Raw genomic sequence first — 14,292 nt, forward strand, 5'->3', positions numbered from 1 at the left:
CAGATTCTCCCCGCCATGTGCAATAGTGACCTGGCCCTATTTCCATCATTATGATCCTGGGGCAGCTCCTCCTACCCATCTTGGGTTAGTTCTCTTTAATTTAGTCACATGGAATGACTTCCTAAGTATGACAAACAGGTAAACTTTTTTTTTTAACTGTTCATTTGAACATCATCAAAACCTGCTCAGATACATTTCGTTTTTTAATTCCTCCTATTCAAACCATTCCCAAATGCTGGCTAGGTTCTACTTTCCTAACAATTCTCCCATCTGTTGCCTCTTCTCTATTCCCACTACCATTGGGCCAATCTAGGCCCTCCTTATCTCCCACTTCCTGAAATTTAGCCCTGACAGGTCTTCCTACCACCTGCCCAAGCTAGTCTTTATACAACTGGCAAAATAATCTTTCTTCTGCATGAATCTGGTCATTCTATGCCACGCATAAGTGATGAGGGGTTCCCTACTCTACCAAATAAAGTTCAAGCAGCTTTCCCTGGAATTCAAAGCCCTTTGTAATTTAGTACCGTCATGCATTTCTGGATTTATTTTATAATGGCCCTCCCCTCTCCTCTCATGCTATTATAGGACTTTAATTACTGAATGGGTGCTGCCTCAGATAAACTGAGATCTTAGGGAAAGACCTTAGCTTGAAGAAGCCAAGTGTCATATCTCCCTTAAGTTTTCCCTTCCTTTGGCTAAACATTTTAAGTCTTCTCAGAGAAGAGAAGGGTTTTGTAAACAAATAGGTTCTCAGTTTCCTCCTCTGTGCTGGATTTTTTGTTCAGTTGTTTTTCAGTCATGTCAAATTCTTCATGAACCCTTTTGGGGTTTTCTTGGCAAAGCTATTGGAATGGTTTGCCATTTCCTACTCCAGCTCTTTTTACAGATATGGAAACTGAGGCTAACAAGGTTAAGTGACTTGGCCATCGTCACACAGCTAGTGAGTATCTGAGGCCAGATTTGAACTCAGGTCTTCCTGACTCCAAGGTGGGCAGTCTATCCACTGAGCCATATAGCTGCCTTATGCCTTAGTTACCTCATCTGTAAAATAAAGGGGTTGATTTAGACAATCTTTAAGGACCTTTGCTGCTCTAGATTCTAGAATAGTAGAGGATTCGACAAAAGGATAATTTAAAAAAGAAACAAAACTTATATTGGGTAAAAGAAAGGCTCAAAGAAGAAATAGGACCAAGAAAGTATAATTTAGTAGAAAAGATACTAGATTCCTTTAAGGTATGACAATACATGCTGTAATAGGTTTCTTCCAACTGACAGTCTATGAGCCTACGATTTTCTATGCAACAATCTTTAGGATGAGTCAGTTTATTCATCAGGAAATTCTGTTACTCATTTGGGTCACTTTCTCCTTTAGGAATAGATCTAAAACGATGGTGAAGGAAATGTTCAAGAAAAGAGAATATGACTTTGGAAGTAGTGCTGAACTAAGTAGGAGTCCATGGAGGAGGCAGAAGAGCAGCGGTGGGTTTCCATCATGGGGGAGGGTCACGAGTGTGAGTTGGCAGCTTGGAGTTGGCAAACACTCTCCCCAGCCTCATTTCAGCATCTGATCTGGCTTCCTGTAGGGAGAACAGTGCATTGTGGGTCATGTGGATGACGGAGAGTACAGGCAAAACCTGGCGTCGGCTGGGAGTTCCCTCAGACTCGCCTGCCATGCTAAGCCTGCCACAAATGGTCAGGGCCAGGGTCCTTTGATTGCCCAGGCACCCTTACTAAATATTTAATGTTTATTGGAACCAGATCATAGAAAGGAGCCTAGTGCATGTGCAAACAAAAACTGGCCTAGACTTGGTAGAGAGGGGCTTATGGGAGGAGTGAATGGGGCAGGCACAGGGGAGACCAGTCAGAGCTGGCCTATGGACCACAGATTCAGAACCACTGGTGCTCGGTCCTAGGTTTCTTCCCTTTTTGTTTTCGTCATGTTGAGCAGAGGCGTCCCTAAGTTCAGTCTAGTGTTATGGCTTGTGCTGCAAAGATCACATCAAGTGTGCAACACATTTAAGTGCCCACCATGTACTAGATACTCTGTGAAAATGTAGAGCCATTCAGTTGTTTCAATCACGTCTGACTCTCAGTGGCCCTGTCTGGGGTTTTCTTGGCAATGATACAGGAGTGGTTTGCCATTGCCTTCTCTGGCTCATTTTATGGATGAGGAAACTGAGGCAAACACAGTGCAGTGAGTTGCCCAGGGTCACACAGCTAGTAAGTGTCTAAGGCCAGATTTGAACTCAGAAAGATGAGTCTTCCTGACTTCAGGCCTGGAGCTCTATCCACTGCATCACCTAGTATGTGTATATACATATATACATACATACACACATATATACATACATACATACATACATACATATATATATACATACACATATATGTGTACAGGTGTATAAATGTGTATATATGTATGTGCATAGAGATATGTTTAGAGACATTATTAAAAAACAAACTAACAGTTTGCAGTTTCTTATATATCTCTTTCTTATTCATTTTCATATTAAATGTTTGTATTTGTGGATGATAAAGTTCACAATTAAAAAGAAAACTTTAAAAAGACCTGCAGCAAGCACTGTTCATTCATAACACCCGTGGTGGGCCTTTGATGTGAACTCCCTAAGCCAAATGTTTGAGCCTCTTGGCCCAACTATTTTCTCTGGTCAGGCTAGGAACAAAGACTTGTAGACCAGAGAACAGAGAGCATTTCCCCTCCAACATTCCTCAACCCCCTGCCCAGAGCTTCCTTGGGATGTAAAGGTACGCTGAAAAGCTTTCCCAGAGTCAGGCTCCCTAAGAGGGATCCCATCGGTCCGTATTACAAAGAGAATGGTCATCATTGGCTGCACTCTCCGGGCTACCCAGTTGTTACTGCATCTCTGATGGTGAGTCTTTTGATGTGGGAAGTTTGGGCTTCTTCTTCTTGTTTCACAAGCTTCCCTTTTACAGTGAGGGATAGCTGCAGGCTGTGAAGAGAGCAACATGAAAAAAAAAGTTTAAAGCTCTCGGCCTTCAAAATTCATCTAACTTCATTTTAAGAGGTGAAAAATGTCCTTCAGGAGTGCAGCCGGTAAACTTCAACTCTAACAAAAACACTGCTGCTTAGATGACAGAAGTGTTTCTTAGAATTCAGAAACACTGCACGATAAGGAACAGAGGCTCAATTCCACGAATCTGTGAAAGGGTCGAGTCACCTTAGAAAGCTGACTTTTCAGAAAAGGATAAGTAGTTACATTAAAGACAAAAAGAAAAAGAAAAAAAATTTCCTGCTGAGCTCATGAGGCAGCATGGTAGAGAGGGAAGAATTCTTGAATCAAAGTCAGGAACTAGATTTAAATCCCAACTATGAAATTCCACTTTACCATGGCTATTCTGTCCCCAGCCTCGGTTTTGTCATCTGTAAAACGGGAATAGAAATCATTGCATTACCTGTCTCACAGGGTTGTTGTGGGGAAACCCCTTTGTAAAACTTCAGGTGCTTTGTCAAGTTTATTCAATAGTTAATTTATTATCTACTATGTGCCAAGCACTATGCTAGGTGATTAGGGATATAAAGGCAAAAATTGAACCGTGCCTTCCCTTATGGACTGCATGTTCTATTGAAAGAGACACCATGTATCCAGATAAGCAAACACCAAATACAGGCCCATCTACTTGGGTTATTTAACAGTAGATTCATAAAGCATCCATTCAAATAGGCTAGAGATAACCTGGTGTAATGGAAAACTGGTCAGTTGGTGTCCTTTGTTTTCAAAGAGGACCAAAATGACGTCAAAAGTACACTGCGTTTGGAGTCAGAGACCTTGCTGCCTGCAACCTGTGTGATAATTGGAAATTCATTTTGCTGCTCTAGGCTTTCGTTTCCTCACCTCTAAAAGAAAGAGTCCAGATCGGATGAACTCAGAAAGTCTTTTCAACTCTGCGACTTAAGATTCCCACTTGTAGGTGCTCCTGGTCAAGTAGCAGCAGCCCCTGTTACTATGCTCATCAATATTATTGATAAAACTAATAGCTAGCATTGACACAGTGATTCAAGGCTTGCAGAGCACTTTACTGACATTACTGCATTTGACCTTCAAAGCAAGCCTGGGAGGTGGGGGTTATTAGAATCCCATTTCATAGATAAGGACACTGGGGCCCGCAGAGGTTGAGTGACTTGCACAGGGTCACACAGCTAGTACACATCTGAGGCAGAATTTGAATTCAGGTTTTCCTGATCCGGGCCTAGAACTCTGGCCATCACGTCTCTTAGCTGACTTTTTATTCTGTTAGATGATGCTCTTATTTGATGAAACAGACATTCTATCAAAGGGTCTTTGAATGTCAGAGCTGAGAAAGCCTTAGACAGGATCAAATCCAACCTTCTCACTCTACAGATGGAAAAACTGAGGCCTAGAGAGGGGAGATGGCTTGCCTAGGATCACCCAGGCCATTTATTGCAGAGCTAGAACTGGCACCTAGGTTTTCTGGCATCTAGAACTGGAATTTAGGTCCCTGTTTTGGAGATCTTTGTGCTGCACCGTGCACCGTGGTTTCTTTTCCAAAGTTGTGATGGTAACCTGAGACATAACACTACCCAGCCGTGACCTTGAACAAATTATTTCCTTTCTTTGGGACTCATTTTTCTAATCTGTAAAATGGAGAGTTTGAATTAGCTGTCCTCTAAGGGGCCTTCCAGCTCTATGACCTTCAGACACAATCAGGAAAGACTCATGGAGAGCTAAAAAGAAAAGGACCTGGTAGATTGCTTCACTTATTTCATTAAGCAAATGTCAGACTTGAAATTTAAGAGGCTCTTTAAATAAGTTGCAGAAGTAGACCCTTTTAAGTGCCAGGAAATTTTTCCAAGTGACCTCAGATCCATGGGAACCTCTGGAAATTAGATGGACCAGACGCCATTGTTTTGACTTTGCAAAGTGCCCTCCTGGTGAATAATGTCTCTGCTTGCCTAAAAGGAAAAGATTTACATTGGATCAATTTATGTTTAATGTGAGCAAAAGTCACTGAGGCTGAAATTAATCTCAGAATTTGAGTTAGGCATTGACCTTTTCCCTGTAAAAACACCTTAACTGAGAATTTGGTTCCTAATCCTGACTCTGCTTTGTCATGTAATGGTAGGAAGCAAATCTCTGCACCAGAGTCCCTATCTGTAAAACAGCAGAAATAAGAATACAGTAATCCTCATTATTAGTGCCACGAAGTTGCCTTTGCTACTGAATTACTGTATGACCTTAGGTAGATTTGCTGGGCTTCATTTGCAAAAGAAGAGGGTTGATTGAAGGTTCCTGCTGGCTCTAAGAATCTCTGCTTCTTAAATCAACAGATCATGAGTTTATAATCACAAGATGAGAACTATAAGGTTTTCCTAAGAATAGTGCTGATTCTGGACAATAGATACCTTACTCGAAGTGCCAGAGAAAACAGGTCATTGACACAGTGTTATGGAAAGAGCACAGCAGGCCTGGCTTCTGGCCCCGACTCTGCCCCTGAAAAGCTGTGTGATTGTGGGTAAGAAACTATCTCTCTGGGCCTCAGTTCTCTCCTCTGTATTAAATGAAAATAATTATCCCTGTCTACTTTTCCCACCCTGGGTTGTCATAAAGACCAAGTGCAGTAATGGATGTGCAAAGGAGGCCTCAGAACACTCTAAAATGACGGACTAATGTAGGGAACTATTATTATTATTACTGCTCCCAGGTGGTATCTTAATGATCCGTACAGCTCTTAAATACTAGCTGTATTATTGGCAGCTTTTGCCAGTGCAGAAAATGTGTTGTGGGCCATGGGGAGGTAATTATTGCCTTTGACCCTGAGAACCCAGCAATGAGACAGTTGGGCAAGACAGATCTTGCCAGTTCTTTCCAAATATACCTCCTGTGGTGTCCCAGCAAAGGTTACAACTTTTAACCTCACCTAACCCTGGCCAGATGTACTTGGCTTCAAAGATGCTCAGTGGATATTTCCCTGTCTGAGCTAGCATCAGTTTCTGGGGATGAGTAAACTCCTCTTTGCCTTTTGAACTATGAGTTCCAGGAGGGCAGGGGCCATGTCATAGCTAAGAACGCTAGACTTTCTCTTCTATCCCAGGGCCAAACACAGTGTGCTGTATGGAATAGCATCCTATCTAATCTCCTGGTGGGGGGCGAGAGGGGGCCGGGAAAGAGGACAGGTATTATCTACTTTTTATTGTACTTTGCCTGGGTCTCTTTTTCCCTTATCTCCCCCTTCTTTGTACTGTTACTTCATCACTTAGATTGGAAGCTTCTGGAGAGCAGGGTCTGTATCACAATTAGCTTTCTACTCCCAGGACCGAGCATGCCGCCTTGCCTCCAGTAGGCAGATAGGATGTGTTGGTTAAATGGAATTGAATTGAACTCTCACTAGTGCCCAACGTACAATTCCCGCTCCATTCAACAGGTTTCCTACCAGTCCCCTGAAAGTGGCTCACTCCAGCCCCTGTGTCTTTACCCCATGTTCTGGAATAAATTCTACCTGTCCTTCAAGGACCATCTCAACTCACACTTCCTCCATGAAGCCTTTCCAGGCCTCCCAGACTACCATAATCACTCTTTCTAGGCTCTAGTGCTCTCATTGTGCCACTCATTTCAGTTCATTTCAGCTCAGTTCAGTTCAGGTAAGGTCAACAAATATTTATTAAGCATCTACTGAGTAAGCCTGGTGCTCTGGGGCGGCCCTGGGCACACATAGGTAAAAACAGCGCGGTCGTTGGCCTTAGGGAGCTGAAAATAAAATAGGGAGGTTATAAAACATATGCAAATGATTATGATATAAAATGGAATATGATAAGGGCAAAGGAGAGACCCAGAAAAAAGTTCTCTAAGAAAATGTTGGGTAGAAAATTCTTTAGAAAAACATGGCTAGACTTGGCACAAAACGACGAAGAGCAAAATGAGCAAAACCAAGAGAACGTTGTATACAATAACAGCGACACTGTGTTAAGAACAACTTTGAGTAACTAAGTCATTTTGACCTATGAAGGAACACACTATCTGCATCCAGAGAAAGAAATGATAACTAGAGGTATGTATAAAATGGTTTTACATGTGTGTGTGTGTGTGTGTGTGTGTGTGTGTGTGTGTGTGTGTGTGTATATATATATACATATATATAATACATATATACACATACATATATACATGATACACACTTTTGTGTCTAATGATAGCCATCTTTAGGGCAGGGGGATGGGGAGGAAAAAAGGGAAAAAAAGAAAAGAAATTTATATGATAACTTCATTATATATTTAAAAGGAATAAAGTGTTGTACGTAATAGATTCTCAATTTCATGTGCAACCAACTTTTTTTATTCTATTATGTTATAGAAATGCTTGTTTTATTTCACAAACTAAAAATAAAATTAATTTAATTAGAAGAAAAGAAAATGTGGGGCAGAAAAGATTTCTCTTGGCCATAGGGGATGGAAGTAAGGAAGATTCATTTGCTGACTATTATTCTGCAGTTACTTAATTTTCCATGTATATATTTCTTATCTCCTTCGTAAGAAAGACTATAAGCCTGTCAAGGATTGAAACTGTCTGCCTTCTTTGGATGCACCATAGTACCTAATACAGAGCTATGCATGTAGAAGATGCTTAGTAAATATTTGTTGAATGAATGAGTGTTAACTATTTCCTATTGTGTCCCCATGGAAATAATAATAACTTGCACTCTCATGGATTTGTAGTTTATAAGTGGCTTCCTCACCACAGGTCTGTGAGTTAAGGAGAACATGCATAACCTCTACTTTTCCAGTCAGACAACAGAGACTGAGAGAAATGTGCCCTGCCCATGTAACAAGACTAGTAAGTATTAAAGGCAACACTAAATCTCAGGTCTCCTGACTCTGAGTCTGATGCTTTTTTTTCCTATTTTTTTCCCTGACATCTAACACTTTATTTATTTTTATTTATTTTTAATTTTTTTCTATTACAGCATGGAATAAGCTACCTCTCCTGCCTTGTTTCTCCTCTCTCTAATCTCATCCTCCATTCAACTGCCAAAATGATTTTCCAAAAGCAGAAGTCTGACCATGTCACTTTCCTGACTGACAAGCTCAAATCACTTCCCATTACTTCCACTATCAAATATAAACTCTGTTTGGCATTTAAAATTCTTTTCAATCTAGTTCCAACCTACCTCTCCAGACTTATGCAATATTCCCCTTCACACACGGTGGCTCAGCCAATCTCACCTTTTTATTTATTTACACAGCGCTGGAGGTCCCCTGCCAGGAATGAATGCCATCCCTCCTTACCTCCACCTCCTAGAAGCCCTAATTTTCTTCAAAGCTCAGCTCGGGTGTTGTTTCCTACATGAGGATTTACTTGCTCCCTTCAACTACTATTTGAAAATGAGCTTGTATTTATTTTGAATATTTTACATACATATTTTTCTGTGTACATTCTGTCTTACCCTTAGAATGGAATCTCCTTAAGGACAACAACTGTTTCCTTTATGTCTTTACGTCCATAATGCCCAAGAGGGCTCATGGCACATAGGAAGAATTTGAGCAATACGTCTTGAGTGATTGATTGCTGAGAAATGAATCTTCTGCCTCTTTGGTATCCACCCAGGCATCTACCTACGACAATTCTGTGCACAGTAGGAGCTCCCTACTTATTAGATCAAATTGACCTAGTCCTCTTCAGAGATTTGGTTCATGTCATATATGCTTTTAGAAGGGGAAGTTGCTAATTGTACTCTGTGATCTCAGTGGAGAGCTCTCCCCACCCCCACCCCGCCCCCACCTTCCCTGTCATGATGTTCTTGTTTTGCTCTGGGCCCTCTGACTCATCCTGCATCTCCAGATGGCTTCCTGAATTTTCAACCTGCTGGCTGGGAGGCAGCAAGAGCCCTGAATAGGGGACACTAGCAGAAAATGATGTGAAACAGAGTCAAAATCCTGTCATGTGCCTATTGTTGATTGTCAATGGCCAGGTTCAAAAGTGGCTGTAACCTTCAGTGAATCATCCCTTCTGTTTGGCTGACTTTGTCACCTTGCCTCTCTCATTGCTGTTCTGAGCTGATTTAGCAGCACCACAGCTAAAGGAAGGAGATGCTGCCTGTACTTCTTGGGCCCATCATGTGGTGAGGTCCTAACTTAGGTAGAGATAAGAGGTGACGGAGGGACAAGAATGATCAGTGTGCCCACAACCAGGAGGCAACTGACTGCATGTGGCTGTTGCTTAGGTCTGCAGTGTGGTAGAGAGTGGGAAATATACTGAACTCAGTCAGAAGACCTGAGCTCCCAGGAGTAAGGCTGGAACCCACTTGAATCTGCAGGCAAAAGCTGCTTATTCAATTTTCAGTGTGAGAATTACATCTCAGAAATCAGCAAATGCTACAAATCGGGGCTTGATATGTGGCTTTGTTCACTGTCTAGATTTAAGAAAATAATGGAGAAAATGTCAATAATGCAGATTATAGTGAAAAGTGTGTCTGTGTATACTTTCCTCCCCCAGAGAACAGGTTGTTAAACATTTATCAAGACACCTCTGCTTCTAATTCTTTCTCCATTACTTTGTACCCTGAGGCAAGGCTCTTAACCCCCAAGACTCAATTTCCTCATCTGTACAATGGAGATAATACTACCCACTTCAAGGCATATAAGACAATATTAATTCACATTAATATAGCACTTAACAGTTTGTAAAATGCCTTCATCACAACAGTACTATGACTGAAGTAGGGCTGGTAATTCTAATTTCCATTTTGTAGATGAGAAGACTAAACTTCAGATGGGAGAAATCATTTGTTCATGGTCCCACACTTAGTGATGTATAAGAAAGGGTTTTGAAGGCAGTTAAGTGCTAAGACAACTATCCTTTGGTACCTCATGGAAGATCTGTGAGTTTATCAGCATAGCCTGCAAAGATAATAATCAGTGAGGCATAATCAGAGCACAGGTTTGGATTCCTAAGGCTTCTTTTCAAATCTGTCCATGATGATGTGCCTGACCTTGGTCAGTTAACTTCTTTCTCTGGGGCCTCCTTGGCTCCATCTTGTAATTTTGACTGACATACACTGGAATAAGAAGTGCTATAGACCATAAGTTCCCAGTGTCACAATAATCAATCTACTGGTTTGTGCTCTTGATATCCCGTAGTTTGGAAACTATTGCTGCAGAAGTAAGAACTTTAACGCTGAAAGTGATTACAAGTATAATACCCACCCCCGGACCACTTCCTCAGTCTACATTTGCCCTTGAGGTTTGCCCAGAAGGGCAGTTTTGATTTACTTTCAGCTTTCTAGAGGTAATGCTAAGGGGTGGTATTATTGCTCATAAGCCCCCACCAGTGGTCTTCCCACTGATAACTGGCTTGTCAGACCGAATTAAGATTTAGATAATATATTCACAGAGAAGATACAGCGATATTAGAGTCACAACATATCTCCTTCTGTGGGCATATTCTCCTTCTGAACACATAAAGTCCCTGAAAATAGTAGGTTCAAACGTAAGATACAATGGCAGCAAAGCACACGGCCTCTCTGAGCCTGAGTTTCAATATGGAGATGAGAAAACCAGCCTCATTTCTCTGGTGGTGGTGGTGGTGTGAGGAAACCACTTTGCAAACTGTTCAGTCGTATGTTAACTTGAACTGTAGTTCTTCTGATCTGATATTCATGACAATCCTAAGAGTTAGGTAGGGAAGATATTATTTCCATTTTATAAATGAGGAAACTGAGGCTCAGGAGGTTAAGTGCCTTATCTATGAGTCATATGGTTAGAAAATGCTGAAGCAAGGCTATATAGAGAACATGTGTCAAAGGGATATCTCACAAGCCCTAGTGACTAGCAGCCATTTTCTCCTTTCATAGAGCCCACTTGACATCCTTCCAGCTGTTTAAAGACCCCAAGAAGATGGTCTGTATGTGGAGTTAGCCAATCATGAGAAATCCTACTCTGATAAAGGGGTCACAGGGTATAGGTAGTCTTGTTTACATATTTTAAAAACCTAATCATGTCTTTGATGGACTGATTGAAGATGGATTGAGTGACAAGCTCCCTCCTTCACACAGGTGTGGCACTGTGTGCCCCTGTAATCAGATAACAAAAGAATGTTCTCATTAGAATTTGTGTAGCCTATTCTAAGCTTGGCTCCCAGGAACAAAAGTTCTTCTAGGGCTGCAAGTTAGATCACAGATTTGGAGCTGAAAAAGTCCTTTGAGAGCATTTAGTTCAACCCTTTTACTTTAGAGATGAAGAAACAGGTCCAGAAACATTGGCTTACATACCAAAGGACCTACACGTAAGTGGCAGAGGCAGGATTTGAACCCAAGTCCTCTAGCTCCAAATCCAGTGCTCCCTCCACTATCCTAATTTTCTAAGAGCATCTTACGATGACAACAAAAATAGTACTTATAAGTTTCTATAGCAATTAAAAGTTTATAAAATACTTCCCTATGAAAACCTGTAAGATAGGTTGTATAAGTATTATCTCCATTTTACAGTCAAAAAAACTGAGGCTCAGACAGGGATACGATTTACCCTTGACTCTTGACATACAGAATGTACTTGAAAAATAATTTTTCAAAATAGCAAGTTCTTTCCCCAGATAGTTTACAGACCTTGAAAAACCTGGACAGAGCAGTGGCCCGTTCATTAATCCTCTTATCTTTATAAAAGAGATTCTTCTTTCAAGAAATCAGAATTTATTAAGGGTTTGTTATGCACCAAATACTTTGCTAGATGCTAGGAAATAAATGTAATAGAGAAACAGCTCTTGCCCTCAGTGAGCTTCCGTTCTACCGTGGGGGTACCATTTGTTTACAGATAAGTAAAAACGGGTTATCTACAAAAGAAATACACAGGGATAATCATGGGGAGAGGTCAGAAGGACTAATAATGGGAGGGTCAAGAAAGAACTATTGAGAGAGGTGGCGCGTGAGCCTTGAGAAGAACCAGGGGTTCTCAGAGGAGAAGATGAAGAGGGGAGCATTCGGGGGAAGTGGCGGTGCGGACGGAGTGTGATCAGTGGGGCAGATGAGCACACGAGATCCAGAGTCAATAAATATGGTACCAAAGTGTTAGATAAAGACCTAGATCCCACGTGTTCAAGGAAGGCCTCATTCTTCAATAAAAGCTGCTGAGAAAACTGGAAAACAATGTGGCAGAAATTAGGTTTAAACCAAGATCTCACACTATGTACTGTAACAATCCCCAAAGGGATACATGGCTCAGATGTGAAAAGTCATATTCTGTTCTAGATGAACAGAGAAGTCGGTAAGATAAGGGAAGAGTTCTTGGCCAAAGAAGGGACAGAGAGGACTCTAGAAGATAAAGTCAATCATCTTAATTATAGAAGAATTGCAAAATTAATTACAGAGTTTTTTCCAACTTGTTTTACACAAAAAAGTTTTTTGTTTTGTAAAACAAATCAATGCAGCCAAAATTTGAGAATAAATAGTAAACGGGGAAGGGGGTGGAGTCTTTGTAGCAAATTTTCTCTGATCAAGGTCTGGTATCCAAGATATAGAGAAAACTAATGCAAATCTATAAGAACAAGATTGATTGATAAGTTGTGGAAGAATATGAACAGGCAGTTCACAAGATAAGAAATCCAAGCTATCAACAACCACATGAAAGAATGCTTCAAGTCACAAATAATGATCACACAGCAAGAAAGTTTAAAAAAAAGACACTAAGATTCCAATACAAAAATGATTTTTCTAAAAAAAGGGGAATGACAGTTGTGGCAGGTCATGTGGGAAGAAAGGCACGCTAGTGAACTGTTGGCGGAACTGGGAATTGATGCAACCATTCTGGAAGGTAATTTGGATTTATTCCTGAAGATTCAGTAAATTGCATGCATGCCCTTTGACCTATTATATCCCAAAGACATCTAAGAAAGACAGAAAGGACCCATATGCACAACAACGTTCTTATCAGCACCTCTTGTAGTAAAGAGTTGGAAACAAAGTGGATCCTCATTGGCTGGGGAATGACTAAAGGAATTATGGGATATGAATGTGATGGAATATGATTGAACCCTAAGAAATGGCGAAAGGGATGAATTCATAGAAATCTGAGAAGATTTATTGGGCCTAATGTGAAGTGAAGTGAGCAGAACCAGAAGAAACACATGTAGAGGACTATATGACATTGTTATCAAAAGCAGCTTCAGAAAACTTAAGAACTCTGATAATGCGATGATCAGCCCTGACTACAGAAGTCTGAGGGGTGATGGCCTAAAGATGCACAATGAGAAATACATTTTTGGACATTGCTAACGTGAGGATTTATGATGCTGGATTATACTAACTTGTTGCAAGGAAGATTTTGGGAGGGATAAGGCAGGGGACAATTGGGTAGCCCACAGGAGTAGTGATAGGATAGTGGTATCAAAAAAGGGATGACATCACTAAGAAAGATTTAAAGAAAACGCACAGAAGGGACCAGAAAGAGGTTCAGAGGACAATGCAACCAAGTGAGACAAATTTGAACGTAACTTGCTTAACTGAGCACGCACTTAAAAGGTGAAACAAAACAAACTGCACGTAATGAGATTCGCAGTTTCATATACAACACTTTTTTCTGTCCTTCTTAGCATATGGAAATATTTATGTGTTTTGGTTTTTATGAAGTTCTGAACAACAAGACAGTTAATTCTAAAAAGAAAGAGCAAAAAAGAACGGGAACAGGACAAAGTTCTGGAGTAAGCCCTGGGGCACATTGGTAAATATTTAACAACTGGCTCTCTGGGGGGAAAATGTACTGCAATCTACACTTTTAAGTTTAATTTACGTCATTAACACTTCCACCATCACTTTATCAAATCTAAATAATTAACAAGCCTATAAATCCAGCCCTGATCTGTAGCATTTGCCAATTTCCAAGCCGTAAACACTCACGTTGAAAATTTAAATAATTAGCTCTCATGAGACAGTTCAGTTTGAGCTGTCTCCACCACATCCTCTCTGTACACCCATGTATGGGGGCAGGACATGGATGAGAATCCTGGAATGCAGTCTGAGAAGAAATGATCAGGTAGATAGGAAGAAAACCATGCCAGAACAGTGTCATGAAAACCTAGGGGAGGAGAGAGAATCCAGAAACAGGAGTGATTCACAATGTCAAATATTATAAAGAGGTAAATAATAATAATAATAATAATAGCTAGTATTTATGTAGTGCTTAAAAGTTTACAAGGTACTTTACAGATATTATCACGTTTCATCCTCATAGCAGCCCTGGAGGACAAGTGCTATTATTGTCCCCATTTTACAGAGGGGGAAAGTGGGGCACACAGAGGTTAAGTGACTTCC

The 14,292-nt window shown here is 40.8% G+C and overlaps 1 long non-coding RNA gene across 1 annotated transcript in view; it reads right to left on the reverse strand.

Annotated features, from left to right (window-relative positions):
- Positions 1-981: 981 nt before the first annotated feature.
- Positions 982-14,292, reverse strand: part of LOC110196053 (uncharacterized) — a 193,856-nt gene continuing 180,545 nt past the window's right edge. The window contains exon 5 of the long non-coding RNA XR_013484905.1: positions 982-2,972. This is a non-coding gene — a long non-coding RNA (uncharacterized LOC110196053). The remainder of the gene's footprint in view (positions 2,973-14,292) is intronic.

This window comes from Phascolarctos cinereus, unplaced genomic scaffold (assembly GCF_003287225.1).
Source record: "Phascolarctos cinereus isolate Bilbo 61053 unplaced genomic scaffold, phaCin_HiC Scaffold_2;HRSCAF=192, whole genome shotgun sequence".
Classification (NCBI taxonomy): domain Eukaryota; kingdom Metazoa; phylum Chordata; class Mammalia; order Diprotodontia; family Phascolarctidae; genus Phascolarctos; species Phascolarctos cinereus.